The sequence below is a fragment of the Capra hircus genome, chromosome 8, assembly GCF_001704415.2.
Source record: "Capra hircus breed San Clemente chromosome 8, ASM170441v1, whole genome shotgun sequence".
In the NCBI taxonomy this organism is placed as follows: Eukaryota; Metazoa; Chordata; class Mammalia; order Artiodactyla; family Bovidae; genus Capra; species Capra hircus.
This window is the reverse complement of record NC_030815.1, coordinates 57,280,119-57,294,205: the sequence shown is the minus strand read 5'-3', so window position 1 is coordinate 57,294,205 and position 14,087 is coordinate 57,280,119. Positions and strand designations below refer to the sequence as shown.

Sequence of the window (14,087 nt, the reverse complement as noted above, 5' to 3'; positions counted from 1 at the left end):
CTTTCTTTTTTTTTCCCCCAGTTTGATTAGAAAGTTTTTCTCCATCCAGGCTTCAGTGGAAGCATTTGCTACCTAAAAGCACTAGACTTTATAGCAATGTTTGAAATATCAAAGGTGAAAATAAACATATGGACAGGCTCCCAAACTCCAAATTTGCTCAGCCTGACAAAACAGATAATAATGTGCCTTTTAAATATGTGAAAAGTAAGAGGATATTTGTAAAAAGCTATTTACTTCATTCAACAAACATTTACTATGTACAGGTCACTGAGGTGCTATTTGAGGGATGTAACTGCACTATGGATAACATTTATTGAGGACATTGTTGGCATACAGTAGTATGTCAGGTACTTCTTACTCTATTTGCCATATTTTATTTTAAAATAATAATACATGGTATCTATCCTGATGGAACTGCATCAAGGGCCAGGTTTAGGGTGAGGTGAAGACTGAAAGTTTAAGGTGATGCCAGAAATTTCAGTGATCAAGATAAGTCACATTCTACTACAATATTTAAAATATCAAATTGGAAGCAGCTTAAATGTCCATCAGCAGAGGAATGGATAGGAAGATGCGGTACATATATACAATGGACTATTACCCATAAAAAAAGAATGAAATTGTGCCATTTGCAGAGATGTGGATGGACCTAGAAAGTGTCATACAGAGTGAAGTAAGTCGGAAAGAGAAAAATTATTATAGATTAACACATGCATATATGTGGAATCTAGAAAAATGGTATAGGTGAAATTATTTGCAAGATAGAAGTAGAGACACCTGAAACCTAACAGCTCTATGCTAATTACGGAATACTTGGTGCTGATTCAGATAACATTTGGAGGATTTACAGAATCTAGAATATGTACTCCTGATTGGGGTTCTTTGCTTCCTAATTAACTGCCTCTGGATTAAGGGTTCTGAAGTAGGGTTCATGCTAACTCAGCAACCAGGGAGACTGACATTAACCTACAGGCACATATGGAACACTGATTTTATTGAAGTCTCTTCCTTCACCTCTTTAACCAGGCAACAACCTTAAACCCAAGTAGAACCCTGTTCTTTACAAGGTGATGTGTTGAAGAGGGTAGGTGTCTCCAAGGGAGAAGGTCAGGATTGACACTTGAGCTTGGGTGGACAACAGGGGCCCACCCAGGAGGAGTCAGGAAAAAAGAAGGCCTGCACTGACTTTTGACTCCCGCTAAGTGTTGCAAAGAGTCGGACATGACTGAGCAGCTGAACTGAAGTGTTTTTAAATCAGTATTTCCCAATCTTCTTCAGGTTGTGGCACATACAGAAAAGGAAAAATTCATTAGATGTAATGCGGGAACACAGAAGGCTCTTAAGAGTCCCTTGGACAGCAAGGAGATCCAACCAGTCAATCCTAAAGGAAATCACCCTGAATATTCATTGAAAGGACTGATGCTAAAGCTGAAGCTCCAATACTTAAGCTACCTGATTCAAAGAGCCAGCTCATTGGAAAAGATCCTGATGCTGGGAAAGATTGAAGGTGGGAGAAGGGGACAACAGAGAATGAAGTGGTTGGATGATATTACTGATTCAGTGGACATGGGTTTAAGCCAATTCTGGGAGACAGTGAAGGACAGGGAAGCCTTGCATGCTGCAGTCCATAGAGTCGCAAAGAATCGGACACGACTTAGCGACTGAACAACAATAGGGGTGCTGCTTCATTTGTCTTCTTATCACATCAGTTCTTTTCAGAATAATTTCATGCCAGTTGCCTCTGTTTCTTCACCTTCAGACTCAGGAGGCTTTTAATCCCAGCCATGCCACAGAAACTGCTTTTGACGAGGTCACTGATACCCTCCTCACCAAATCCGTTGGCCAGTTCTTCGTTTTTCTTGTTTGACCTCTCAGCAGCTTTTTAACCCATTGATTAACTCTGTCCTAGGAACACTCTCTTTTCTTGACTTTGGAGACAGACAAACAGGTTGCTTCCTGTCTCTCTGGAAGCCAGCTTCTCCTCACTGGCACTCCCTGTTCCTTACTCCCTCCAGCCACACTTGCCTTCTTTCTGTTTCTGACATATGCCAAATGTGTTCCAGTTTGTCCAGTGCTTTTGTACAAACCATTCTGCCTCTTTGGTTGCCACATGGAGACTCCTGATCATCCAGTTCACATATCACTATCTCAGAGAGTCTCTGAGCTCATGATCTAAAGTTATCCTCCACCTCATCTACTTCTATTATTAATTTTTTTCATGCATGTGTTTTTGTCTTAAGTCCTTTTTAGTTTGCTATTTTTCTTCCTCCTCAAGACTCTGGACTCCTTAAGAGCAAACTCAATATCTGCCAAACTGAAGATACCTGTGAAGGACTTCCCTGATGGTCCAGTGGTTAAGAATCTGCCTTCCAATGCAGGAGATGCAGGTTTGATCCCTGATTGGGGAACTAAGATCCTATAGGCTATTAAGCCTGTGTTCACCTAACTACTGAGCCTGTGAGCTCTGGAGCCCACACACCATAACTAGAGAAGCCTGGGTGCCCCACCAAAGACCCTGTGTGCTGCAACTAAGACCTGACACAGCCAAATAAATAAATATGAAGATACAAGTGTGACAACTAACCCCCATGATGGCCTCCTGGTACTCAGGCCCTTATGTTGCCAGGACTAACTCGTGTGACCAATAGAATACTAAGAAAGTGACAGTATGGGACTTTCTGCTTTGGTCTTTTGAGTGGCTTCCTTTAGGGGAAAGTGGCTGCCATGTTGTGAGGTCACTCAAGTAGCCACCCCATGGAGTAACACTGAAGCTTCTTCTAACAACCAGCATCAGTTTGCTAGCCATATGAGTGAGTCATCTTAGAAGCAGATCCATAAGGCCCAGTCCAACCTTTGGTTGACTTCAGCCTGCCAGTATCTGACTGCAACCTTCTCAGAGACACATAAACCAAGCCAGAACTGCCCTGCCAAAAGAAAGAAAGGAAAGAAAGTGAATGCTCAATCGTGTCCAACTCTTTGTGACCTCATTGAAGATAGACATCTATGGGATTTTCCAGGCAAGAATACTGGAGTGGGTTGCCATTTCCTTCTCCAGGGTATCTTCCCAACTCAGGGATCGAACCCAGGTCTCCCGCATTGCAGGTAGACTCTTTACCATCTGAGCCACCAGGTAAATAGTCAAGCCCCAAATTCCCAAAAAAACAATGAGAGATAATAAAAAATCACTGCAGATGGTGACTACAGCCATGAAATTAAAAGACACTTACTCCTTGGAAGAAAAGTTATGACCAACCTAGATAGCATGTTCAAAAGCAGAGACATTACTTTGCCAACAAAGGTCCATCTAGTCAAGGCTATGGTTTTTCCTGTGGTCATGTATGGATGTGAGAGTTGGACTGTGAAGAAAGCTGAGTGCCGAAGAATTGATGCTTTTGAACTGTGGTATTGGAGAAGACTCTTGAGAGTCCCTTGGACTGCAAGGAGATCCAATCAGTCCATTCTGAAGGAGATCAGCCCTGTGATTTCTTTGGAAGGAATGATGCTAAAGCTGAAGCTTCAGTACTTTGGCCACCTCATGCGAAGTGTTGACTCATTGGAAAAGACTCTGATGCTGGGAGGGATTGGCGGCAGGAGAAGAAGGGGACAACAGAGGATGAGATGCCTGGATGGCATCACTGACTCGATGGACATGAGTGTGAGTGAACTCTGGGAGATGGTGATGGACAGGGAGGCCTGGCGTGCTGCAATTCATGGGGTCACAAAGAGTCGGACACGACTGAGCAACTGAACTGAACTGATTGTTGTTTAAAAGCCATTATGTTTGGGGGTAGTTTTTTATGCAGCATTAGATAATTAATGCAAATTCCTGCTCCTCACTTAACCAAATTTGACTTCACTGTGAATCCACAAAACATCACCAGCCTGTCAACAAGTGTTTATTGATCACATGCTATATACAAACACTGCTAAAGCAGCTAGAGATGCAGAACTGAGCAAGTTATGACCCGGCTATCATAGCTCTTGGTATAGTTGGGAAGACAAAAGCTCTTGATATAACTTAGGAGACAAATAAGAGCATGTGAAAAGTCAAGGACATAAAAACAGGTTTCAAGGTGATGATTTCAGAGGAAAGCAATGGATCTCAGGGTCTGCTGACCATGAGAACTTTTCATGGTAGAGATCGTGGGGGACCTACATGAAAATATGGCCTAGATTTAGAATACTTGTGGTTCTCAAATGTGAGAGTGCATCTGAACCACCTGGAGAGCTTGTGAAAAACTCAGATTTCTATTCCCAGAGCCTCATTTGGTCAGTCTGGGGTGGAGTCTACGAATTTACATTTCTAACCAGTTCTCAGATGCTGCTGCTGATGCCTGTCTAGGGACCACACACTTTGAGAAGCCATATTTCTCTAGATGCCTGCTTCTCAAAGTGTGGTCCACACACCAGCAGCATCAGCATCTCCTGGGAGCTTGTTAGAAATATAGATTCTCAAACCCCACCCCATTCCTACTGAATCCGAATCCGCATGTTAACATGCTCCCCAGGTGTCTCGTGTGTACACTGAAGTTTAAAAAGCACTGCTGCAGAGGAAAGGTCATATTCCCTTCAACAAGCTGGGCGAGGGCTCTATTTGCTGAGCACATGAGGTCGGGCATGGCCCGTGTATATGAGAGAATTCTTCTCTACGGTCAGCCCATTTTGGTTTCATTGATTTTCTCAGGCAGACTCTTTTTTTCACTCATTGATTTTTGCCGCAGCTGGAGTCTTCCTCATCAGTTCTCTGCAGATAATTTCAATTCATTTTGAGTCATTTCCTCACCAGCTTGGCATTTCTCCCTTGGCACTAGGCAGTGCAACAAATTGTGCTTGCCTGAGACTGACTGGTTGTGATACTACCGTGGAAAACTGCAAAAAGTTACAGGAATACTGCCCTGTGCAAAAGCCGAGAGGTTTGGATGCCTTCTGGAAAGCCAGGGAATTTGAACCTAGCAAGGCTTGGGGGCCCAGTGATATTCCTGCTGTTTGCTAAGTGAGACGCTGGTGACAAAATGAGCATGTCTGTGGCAATGCTTTAAACACAATTGAAAAATCCCATGCTAACTTGTGGAAGAATGGGTTGTTTTCCACTGGTGATTATGAGACAGAGATGTGGTGACATCAGCTCCTCTAATGTTCAGCCCAAGAATTTTATCTTGTGCCTTGTGTGCTCACACTAAGGCCAAGCTGCTCCCACGAACTTAGGAGGCTGCTGTGTCTGCCTTGTCATGTCAAGACACGAGAAAAAATGCTGCTCCTCAAATCTTCTGATACCAAAGTTTCCTCTTCTTTTTTTATGGGTTTTCACATTTTATCCTATTGACTGAAATCACTTGTTAGCTTTATTCCTCTGGGAGTAACACGCTCTCTTTAAGAAGCTTTCTTTCCCCCTTTTGGTCTTGATGGTTTCCAAACTCAAGTTATACACTTTAAACATGTACAGCTCTTTATATGTCAATTTTATTTCAATAAAAGTGGCTTAAAAAATAAGCCTTTAAATCACAACAGTCATTTAGCAAACATTCTTTGTCTTTAGGTAGACAAACATGATCTCTTTGAGGAGGAGAGACACACTTATCTTCAAAAAATAAAACAGTGTGATGTGTTACACATAAATAGTGCTGAACTTATACAATCATTCAATTTTTTTAGGCAGAGCTTCCCAAATTTTCTCTGTTCACAGCACCACAGCCCCAAAAGAAATATCTAACATTTAAAGGCCACCCACTCCAGTATTCTGGCCTGAAGAATTCCATGAATGGTATAGTCCATGGGGTCACAAAGAGTCAGACACGACTGAGCAACTTTCACTTCACTTCCATTTATTAGTTAGGATCAAACAAGTTAATAATACCGTGTCCTATAGACTTGGTAGCCATTTAAACAAATACACATAAAAAAAAGAAAAAATTTTTCTTAGATGACCACACTTACTAGTGGGATGTGTACACCAGTGGGGAACTTCACAATTTCTTACATTTTGGAAGCAAGTTGAACACCACCACCCTTCATTTCCTATTCCATAGTGATTTTTCTGATCCAAAGTTAAAAACTATAAATGAGCTCAAGCTGGTAGTTCATACAACATTTGAAAGTTGCTGGGTACCTCTGTTTTTCCCTTGAAAATGTAAAATATCTCATGGCATCCCAGTGATTTTGTTGGAGCACCCCAGGAGGCATGGCCATGAAGTCTTATGTAAATGTGAGATATGCAACTCAAATCACCCTGGAACCCCACATCGGCCAATTTCCTCAAGGGCTCAAATTTAGGGACTCAAACACCAATGAAAAAATATAGTTAAAAAAAGAAAGTTTTTTCTGATGTTGTTGAGAGGTACTATCCCATTCAAACTTTCACTGATTTTAAGGTTTCTAATATTACAGATAAATAATTTTTATTTTTGTCATAAATTGATTGTGACAGTCAGTAAAAAGAACATTATCAGTGAAGTCAGCTTGCTGATTCTTCACAAAGATGAACACTATTGACATTCATCTTTGGGCCAGATGATTCTTTGTTAAGGGGACTTCCCTGTGCCATGTAGGATGTTTGGCAGCATCCCTGGCCTCTGCCTTCTAGGTACCAGTATCCAGGCCATCCAAGTCATGACAGCTGAAAAATGTCACCAGATTTGTCTGCTGGGGCTAAATCACCCCCATTGGAGAAGCACTGGTCTATACTCATGTAACTACCACCTTAGCGTGGTCAGGTTTAGCAAATACAAACACAAGACACACAGTTAAATGTGAATTTCAGATAACCTTTTTTTCTGATATGCATAGTCCCAAATATTTAACCTAGTTCCCTGTATTTTATCTGGCAAGCTTACATCCCCTCGATTAAGATACGGAATGTTTCCAGAACCCCAGAAGGCCCCTTTGTTCTTTTTCCCAGTCAATGCCCACACCCACGGGCCAGCACTATTTTAACTGAAGTCAGTTCTCCTGAGATCCGCAGTCACACCTGCCTGCTGCCTTCAGCGAGCAACCTTTGTAGCTTTTCAGTTTCCCTCACCCTCCGCGACCCGCCAGCTCCTCCTTTAGCTCCCTTTCTTCCTTGCATGGCCCCCCTGTGCCCCCAGAAACGAGGCGCTGAAGGGGGAGTCGCAAGCGAATGGCATTTACTTTCCTCTCGCCTTTCTCACCCTGTTCCGGCTGTGATATTCCTGCTACACGCTTTCTGGATTCTTCATCACTACTGAAGGCAGAAATAGGCTGACAAAGACTTCTCTGGAGGGAAGAGAGGGGTTTGGAAGTGATATGAGGACCAGAAGTAGACAAGCGGTCCTCGCCAATTGACCCAGTGGCTTTTGCAGCTGACTTCACCTCTAGAATCTTCTTAGTTCCTCCTAAGGTGGTCCCTTTGAGCTCTTACATCTAACTATGCCTTGTGTCTCATTCTGGAAAGGGGAATAAACTGCGAGTCTCCTCCTTGCTTTTGCTTCTCCCTACCATGCTCATTTTCCTTTTCTTTTTTTTTGATGTTTGTTCTCATACAGAATTATTTTGTTTTTCTGTACTTAATACATAAGTATCACATCAGTCACATTTTACAGCTGACTAATAGAACAATTTAGGTAGGGTTGAATTTGCAGAAATTGAGTGAATATTACTGGGAGCTGATATGAAAGGGGGAAGGTTTTTTTTTTTTCATTGAAATACAGTTGATTTACAATGTTAATTTCTGCTGTATAGCAAAGTGACTTAGTTACACATACATCAATATATAGTCTTTTTCATACTTTATTCCATTATGGTTTATCACAGGATATTGAATATAGTTCTTGTGCTATACAGTAGAACCTTGTTGTTTATACATTTTGTATACAATAGTTTGCATCTGCTAATCCCAAACTTTCAAACCATCCCTTCCCACGTCTACCATGCCAATTACAGGTCTGTTCTCTATAAATCTGTTTCTGTTTCATGGCTAAGTTCATTTATATCATATTTTAGTTTCCACATTAAGTGACGTCATGTGATATTTCTCTTTGTGACTTCACTTAGTATGATAATCCCTAGGTCCATCCATGTTGCTTCAGATGGCATTATTTCCTTCTTTTTTTTTATGGCTGGGTAGAACTCGTATATCTGCACCATATCTTCTTTATCCTTTCATCTGTCAATGGACATTTAGGTTGTTTCCATATCTTGGCTATTATGAACAGCACTGCTATGAACATAGGGGAGCATCGTGTCTTTCTGAGTTCAAGTTTTGTCTGGATATATGCCCAGGATTGGGATTGCTGGATCATATGGCAACTGTATTTTTAGGGTTTTGTTTTGTTTTCGCTCACATCTTTTTTTAAAATTTATTTTTAATTGGAGTATAATTGCTTTACAGTGCTGTGTTAGTTTCTGCTGTACAATGTGAATCAGCATAGGTATACATATATCTCCATCCTCTTGAGCCTCCTTGCCATCCCTATTTTTAGTTTTGTGAGGAACCTCTATGCTGTTTTCCATTGTGGCTACACTATTTACATTCCCACCAACAGTGTAAGAGGGTTCCCTTTCCTCCACACCCTGTCCACATTTGTTATTTGTAGATTTCTTAATGATGACCATTCTGACCAGTGTGAGATGGTACGAGTTAAGATTCTGACACCAAGAAGTGAGCCATGACCTTTGTTGGGTGGATGTTAGTCAGGGAAGTTTCCAGAGAAGGTACAGCTTTAACTCAGATTTTGCTAAATGGTTATAACTGAAGAAGTGTGTTCTGGGTTGAATTAAGAAAGTTCAGAGGAAAGGTGAATATTGTAGTATGATTCTGTAACAGGAAGAGGGTGGAGCAAGGTTATCCTTGACTGAAAAGGTGGGTAGGGTAGAATGGAGATGCGATGGAGTAAGGATGAGGGCTTCCACATTTTCTGTGGGTCACAGGGAACCAACAAAACCTGGTCCAGTTTTTGTTTTAGACAGCTCTGTTTAGGTGGACTAGAGACAAGGGTCAGTTTGGAGACTTACAATTTAGGGCAAAGGGGTCAGCTTTTCACCTCAAAGTATAAATTTGTGTACACCCATTGTTTTTCAGTCATAAGTTGTGTCCAACTCTTTGCCACCCTATGAACCGCAGCATGCCAGGCCTCCCTGTCTCTCACTGTCTCCCAGAGTTTGCCCAAGTTCTTGTCTATTGAATTGGTAACACAATGCAACAATCTCATCCTCTTCAGCCCTCTTCTCCTTTTGCCTTCTGTCTTTCCCAGCATCAGGGTCTTTTCCAATGACTTGGTTCTTCACATCACGTGGCCAAAGTGTTGGAGCTTCACCATCACCCAGAGCTCTAGTTGGCATTAGCTGTGGTGAGATGGGAGTTTTACTGAGGCAGTGAGGAAAAAACAGCCTGACATTTTGAGGTAGTGGGTACTGCCAGGGAGGCAGGCTTATTGGAAGGGGTGTGCCTCACAGCAGCGGGGTGGTGGGGGCTGCGTTTGGCAGCTTTCAGCCACTGAACACATGAAATTGGAGCAGGGAGGCACGAGTGGGATTAAAGAAAGGGTGGAGAGGACAAAGATGGCTCACATCATGAATCAGCCTGGGGTTGATGGCAGCCATATTGATGGGGGTTGTGCTACCGTGGGACTGTTGAGTAGTCTCAGAAACCAGAGTTACAAAGGTGTGACATCTCCTGAACATTTGTCCTTGTTCTTATTCTCGTCAATGTGTCCAGGAAGGAGTCTGAGACTGAGAGAACAACTAGTTTGGAGAGTAAGTAATCAAGCATTTATGGTGGCAGTCCCCTGTTGTGCCTCATTTGATTATAGAAGCAAGAGGCAGTAGTTTACAATTGCAAAGCACAAGGCTTTGCTCCCAGAAAGGCCTGACTTCCTGGTAGGGGGAAAATGAGCTAGCAGGTTAGAGAGGTCACAAGGGAAGTTACCCCATAGCATGGAAAACTGAAAAAATGACTTGTTATATCCCTTGTCATAGGTCTAGTTTGCTTAAAATCAAATCCATCTGTTCATTTCACACCCTTTGTCTTACTTCTTTGCTGCAGTCCGTAGTGGATTACTCCATTACTTTAAAAACTGGCTGCCCTTACAATAAGCTAATAACTTATTTTGTGGTTAACTGTATCAGGATATTCTGGAACATGACCAATACTTATTTTCTCTCTCTCTGTCTCTCAAATGAACTTCTTAGTTCATTTAGTGTGGCGCATTGGCTGAGAAAAAAATTTTTACATCTCCTTCACAAAACACACTATTTACAGGTTCTGAAGTGACGCAGCTAGGGGAAAAGATTTCTGTCACTCGACCAGGCCTTCCTCTCCCGGTGTAACCTACAGACATTCATTTGCCTCTCATGTGCCATACATTACAAAAGACTTCCTGGCTCAATTGATTCCATTTATGATCTCCAAATCTTAATTTCAAATGAAGCTTGCTCCTTTTCAGAAAAGAATTATCTTCTATGCAATAAACCAGAGTCCCCTGAGGCATGCATTTGAGATGTATTGATTCCCTTAAGGTCTTCTAACCCATTAAAATATGTACAGTATTTCTGGTTAACTAATGGATCATTGGAAAAATGGGATTGCATGCAAGATATAATTCAAAGAAATGAACTGGGGGTTGTTGGCCAATCCATTCATGGAACATTTGCTGATTGGGAAAATATTTTATTTTTTTTGGCTTAATCCTTTGCCAGACCACACAAACTAGTGAAAGTTGTTATTTTTGATTTGTTGGACCTAATTCTGAAGACACAGCAGCAATGGAATTTGTGATTTTGTCACTGCTCCTGATTAAGAAATGACTGGCTGGCGTTTAAACTCGGTTGGATCTGCACAGTTCGTGGATATTCCTTTTCCTTGTTGAGTGCAAGCTATTGCTAGATGTTATCTTGCATTCACTCCTATCTTCTGAACGGCCAAACATTTTGGAAATGTAATATTTATGAAATCGGATATTAAAATGGCAAGTGGTTTAAAGCTAAGGAATGGGTGTTGAAAGATCCCAGCACAGGCGCTCTCAGTAATTTTAACATTTTTCATTACTGAGGTAATTAAAAAATTCCTTAGGGCTGAATTATAGTAAAATTTTATGTATCTTCCTACTAAGCATAAACTAATTTTCTTTCCCACTGGACAGCCTTAATTTAAGTAGGAAATATTTTTAATCCTATCTCATTTATTCATATTATGAAAAATTACAAGCCTTGCTAATTTTATTCAACATTATTTCTTTCTAAATATTCTTAGATTCAGTAACTGATATGCATTTAGTATTAAAGTTTAAGCAGAAATGAAAGATGGAATTTTTGTCTCACCAGCGACCTTTCCTAGTTCATTTCTAATTCTTGGGTTTTCTCAGAAAAGTCATAGGTCTGAACACAGTGTTTAAGCCCCTGAAAGTCATGAAAATATTTCCATACATTTTTCTTTTAGCTTTGTAATTGAGGAATGTACAAAATGCTGTGTGATCTTGGAAAAGTCCTTAACTTATCTAAAAAATTTAATGAACTATATTCTCTTCCTTACTTAATTCCTGAAGCAGCAAGTGAAATGCTGGGTCAAGCCCTTTGACTCTTTCAAGCCACAAGGTGCCATTTTGTATCTTATGGTTCTAGTGGTATGAATTTTAGCGTTCACTTTTCTGACACTTACAGAAACAGAGCAGTGAATGTAGCGTACAAGAATTGGTGCAGTATCTGATTAAAAGCTGTTATGTCTGGCTCAGGTGGTAGAGAATCTGCCTGCAATGCAAGAGACCCAGGTTCAATCCATTTTCAGGAAGATCCCCTGCAGAAGGGAACGGCAACCCACTCCAGTATTCTAGCCTGGAAAAACCCATGGACAGAGGAGGTTGGCAGGGTACAGTCCATGGGGTCACAAAGAGTCAGACAAGACTGAATGACTAATACAATAACAATATGTCCAGAAATGACAAGAAGGAACTGAAGATATTCACTCATGGAGCAATAATATTCCATAATGGCTTATCCATTTGAAATTTATGCCCAAGAGAAGTGCAATGACAGAGGTAGGGAAGAGGGAGGTTGAAGAGAAAACACTATTCTCAGTGCTTGGGCCGAATCTTTGTGAAAACTTGAGACCTGGGAGAAGCTTTGAACTTCTCAGAGATGGCTTGGGCAGCAGGGAATGTAACATCCGTTGCCAGCTTAGGAGTAGAAGGAAGAGCTGCCATTTCTTCCAAGCCTCCCCACTGCAAGGTGCTGGCCGTTATGGGGTGGGTTTCACAAGCATTACCTCCTGTGACCCTTACAACTGCTTGCACTACAACAGATAAAGAGAGAGAGTGTTCCGACTAGGTTGCATGGTTCAGTTCCTATTGCTCATAAGATGTAAAGTGTGGTTATAAATGGAAGACCTTTTCTCTTGCTTTTTCCACTATGTATCATTGCTGTCCTTAGAGATTTGCTGTGGGTATGCATGTGGTGTCCATTCCACCCTTCTCATCCCATAACTCTCCCAGGGGTTTTCAAAACTAGCTCTGCAGGAGAATCTAATAAGCAGATGCTGGGGTCTTTGCTCATACCTATTCAGTTGGAAACTTCTCTGGTGGGAACACATGGGTAATGTCTGGTTTATACAAGGGGTTATTTGTATTTTATTTAAGGGGCCGAAGTCAATCAGTATATATGGAAGATTATTATGGGCTCACTCTGAATCCTTGAGATTAAAAACACATTCTGTCTTTAAGGCTCATGGTCATTGAAACAAGCCTTGGGGATAGGAACAAACACAGATAATGAACTTTACAATTATACAACCAGCAAGTGAAAGAGACAATTTAAAGGAGAGATCTTGCGATCTTGCTTGGACCTTTCTGATTTCTATTGGGTGAATCTCTCCTTCCTGTCTTCCAGTACCGTAGACTGTATTCTGCTTAAATCAAATCCGAAAATCCCAGAATCCCAAAAGTTCCACACCAAAGCATATTCCTTTTCCCCATTAGAGGGCTTCCTTTTTGCTTACCTTTATGCATACCTGATGTGCTAATGAGCTGAAAAAGAAAGCATCATAACACTACTTCTGGAGGCATTGGGAAATTTTGTAGAGACTACACAGTCCTTCCAGCCTTATCTAGCCCAGAGAAATGGGAGGTGTTTCTGCTTCAGTTTTACTGATCTGTGAAGAGCAGGTGCTTCCTAATCTTTAGGAAGTGACTGGCAATTAGCCTTCCTGGAATATATTTTTTAAAACCATACCTAGCTTAAGTTTTTGGCAATAACTATCATTTAGGAATGGGATTCATTAACTAGAAATTCTGCTTGTGTCTCTGGCATTTACTCTGCTCAACACTCTTTGCTATGCAGGCCCCTGTAACCCTAAGGCTGGTCCCAACATTCTTAAGAGCTGAGGTGAGGGTGTAATTATCCTGATATTATGGTGCTATCAGTTTAATCATTACAATCTAGACTGTGTTGTCCAAAAATTTATACTTTGTGTCATTTTTTTTCTGGGGTGGGGGAGCAGCTTATTGGATTTTAGTTCCCTGACCAGGAATGGAACCTGGGCCCTTAGCAGTGAGAGTGCAGAGTCCTAACCACTGGACCACCAGGGAATTCCCTGTATTTTTTTCAAGTGATAGTCTCTAGATGCAAGTGACAAGAGTACCCTGGTTCCTATTTCCATACTGATCTTCTCAAATAGAACCACTTTAAGAAAGCAGAGCTCACTCTGACTCTCTGCTGTTTATCCACCTGCACTATTTAACTCCAAATGAGTTTTTCTGCTTCTCACCTCAGCTTACTTTTGTAGGCAGTCTGTTCCTCCTTTCTTCAAAAGTGCCATTCAGACAGCTGTGGAAAAGTGTCTTTCAGTTTATCTGTTTGCATGTCTGGTTGCTAGATTATGAAATCCCCAGCAGCAAGGGATTTGCTGAGCAGTGGTCTCATTCACTTTTGTGCCACGCCTGGCACAGAATTGGTCTTTTGTAAATTAATATATACAAAAATGTGTGAGTGGGTACAGTAGTTGTTTCTTTAATCATTTTAATTTCCTTCTCTTGTCTTTTCTAACTCTTTTAGGTTGAACCTGTATGACTTAGTAATAAGGAAAAAAAATATTTAAATTAAAATATGGGTGTTTATGTTTAATTCTATGAAAGTGTTAGGGGAAG

The 14,087-nt window shown here is 41.2% G+C and overlaps 1 non-coding gene across 1 annotated transcript; it reads right to left on the bottom strand.

The window, feature by feature from the left end:
* Positions 13,457-13,529, bottom strand: TRNAE-CUC. Its single transcript has one exon. It is a non-coding gene; the product is annotated as a tRNA-Glu (tRNA).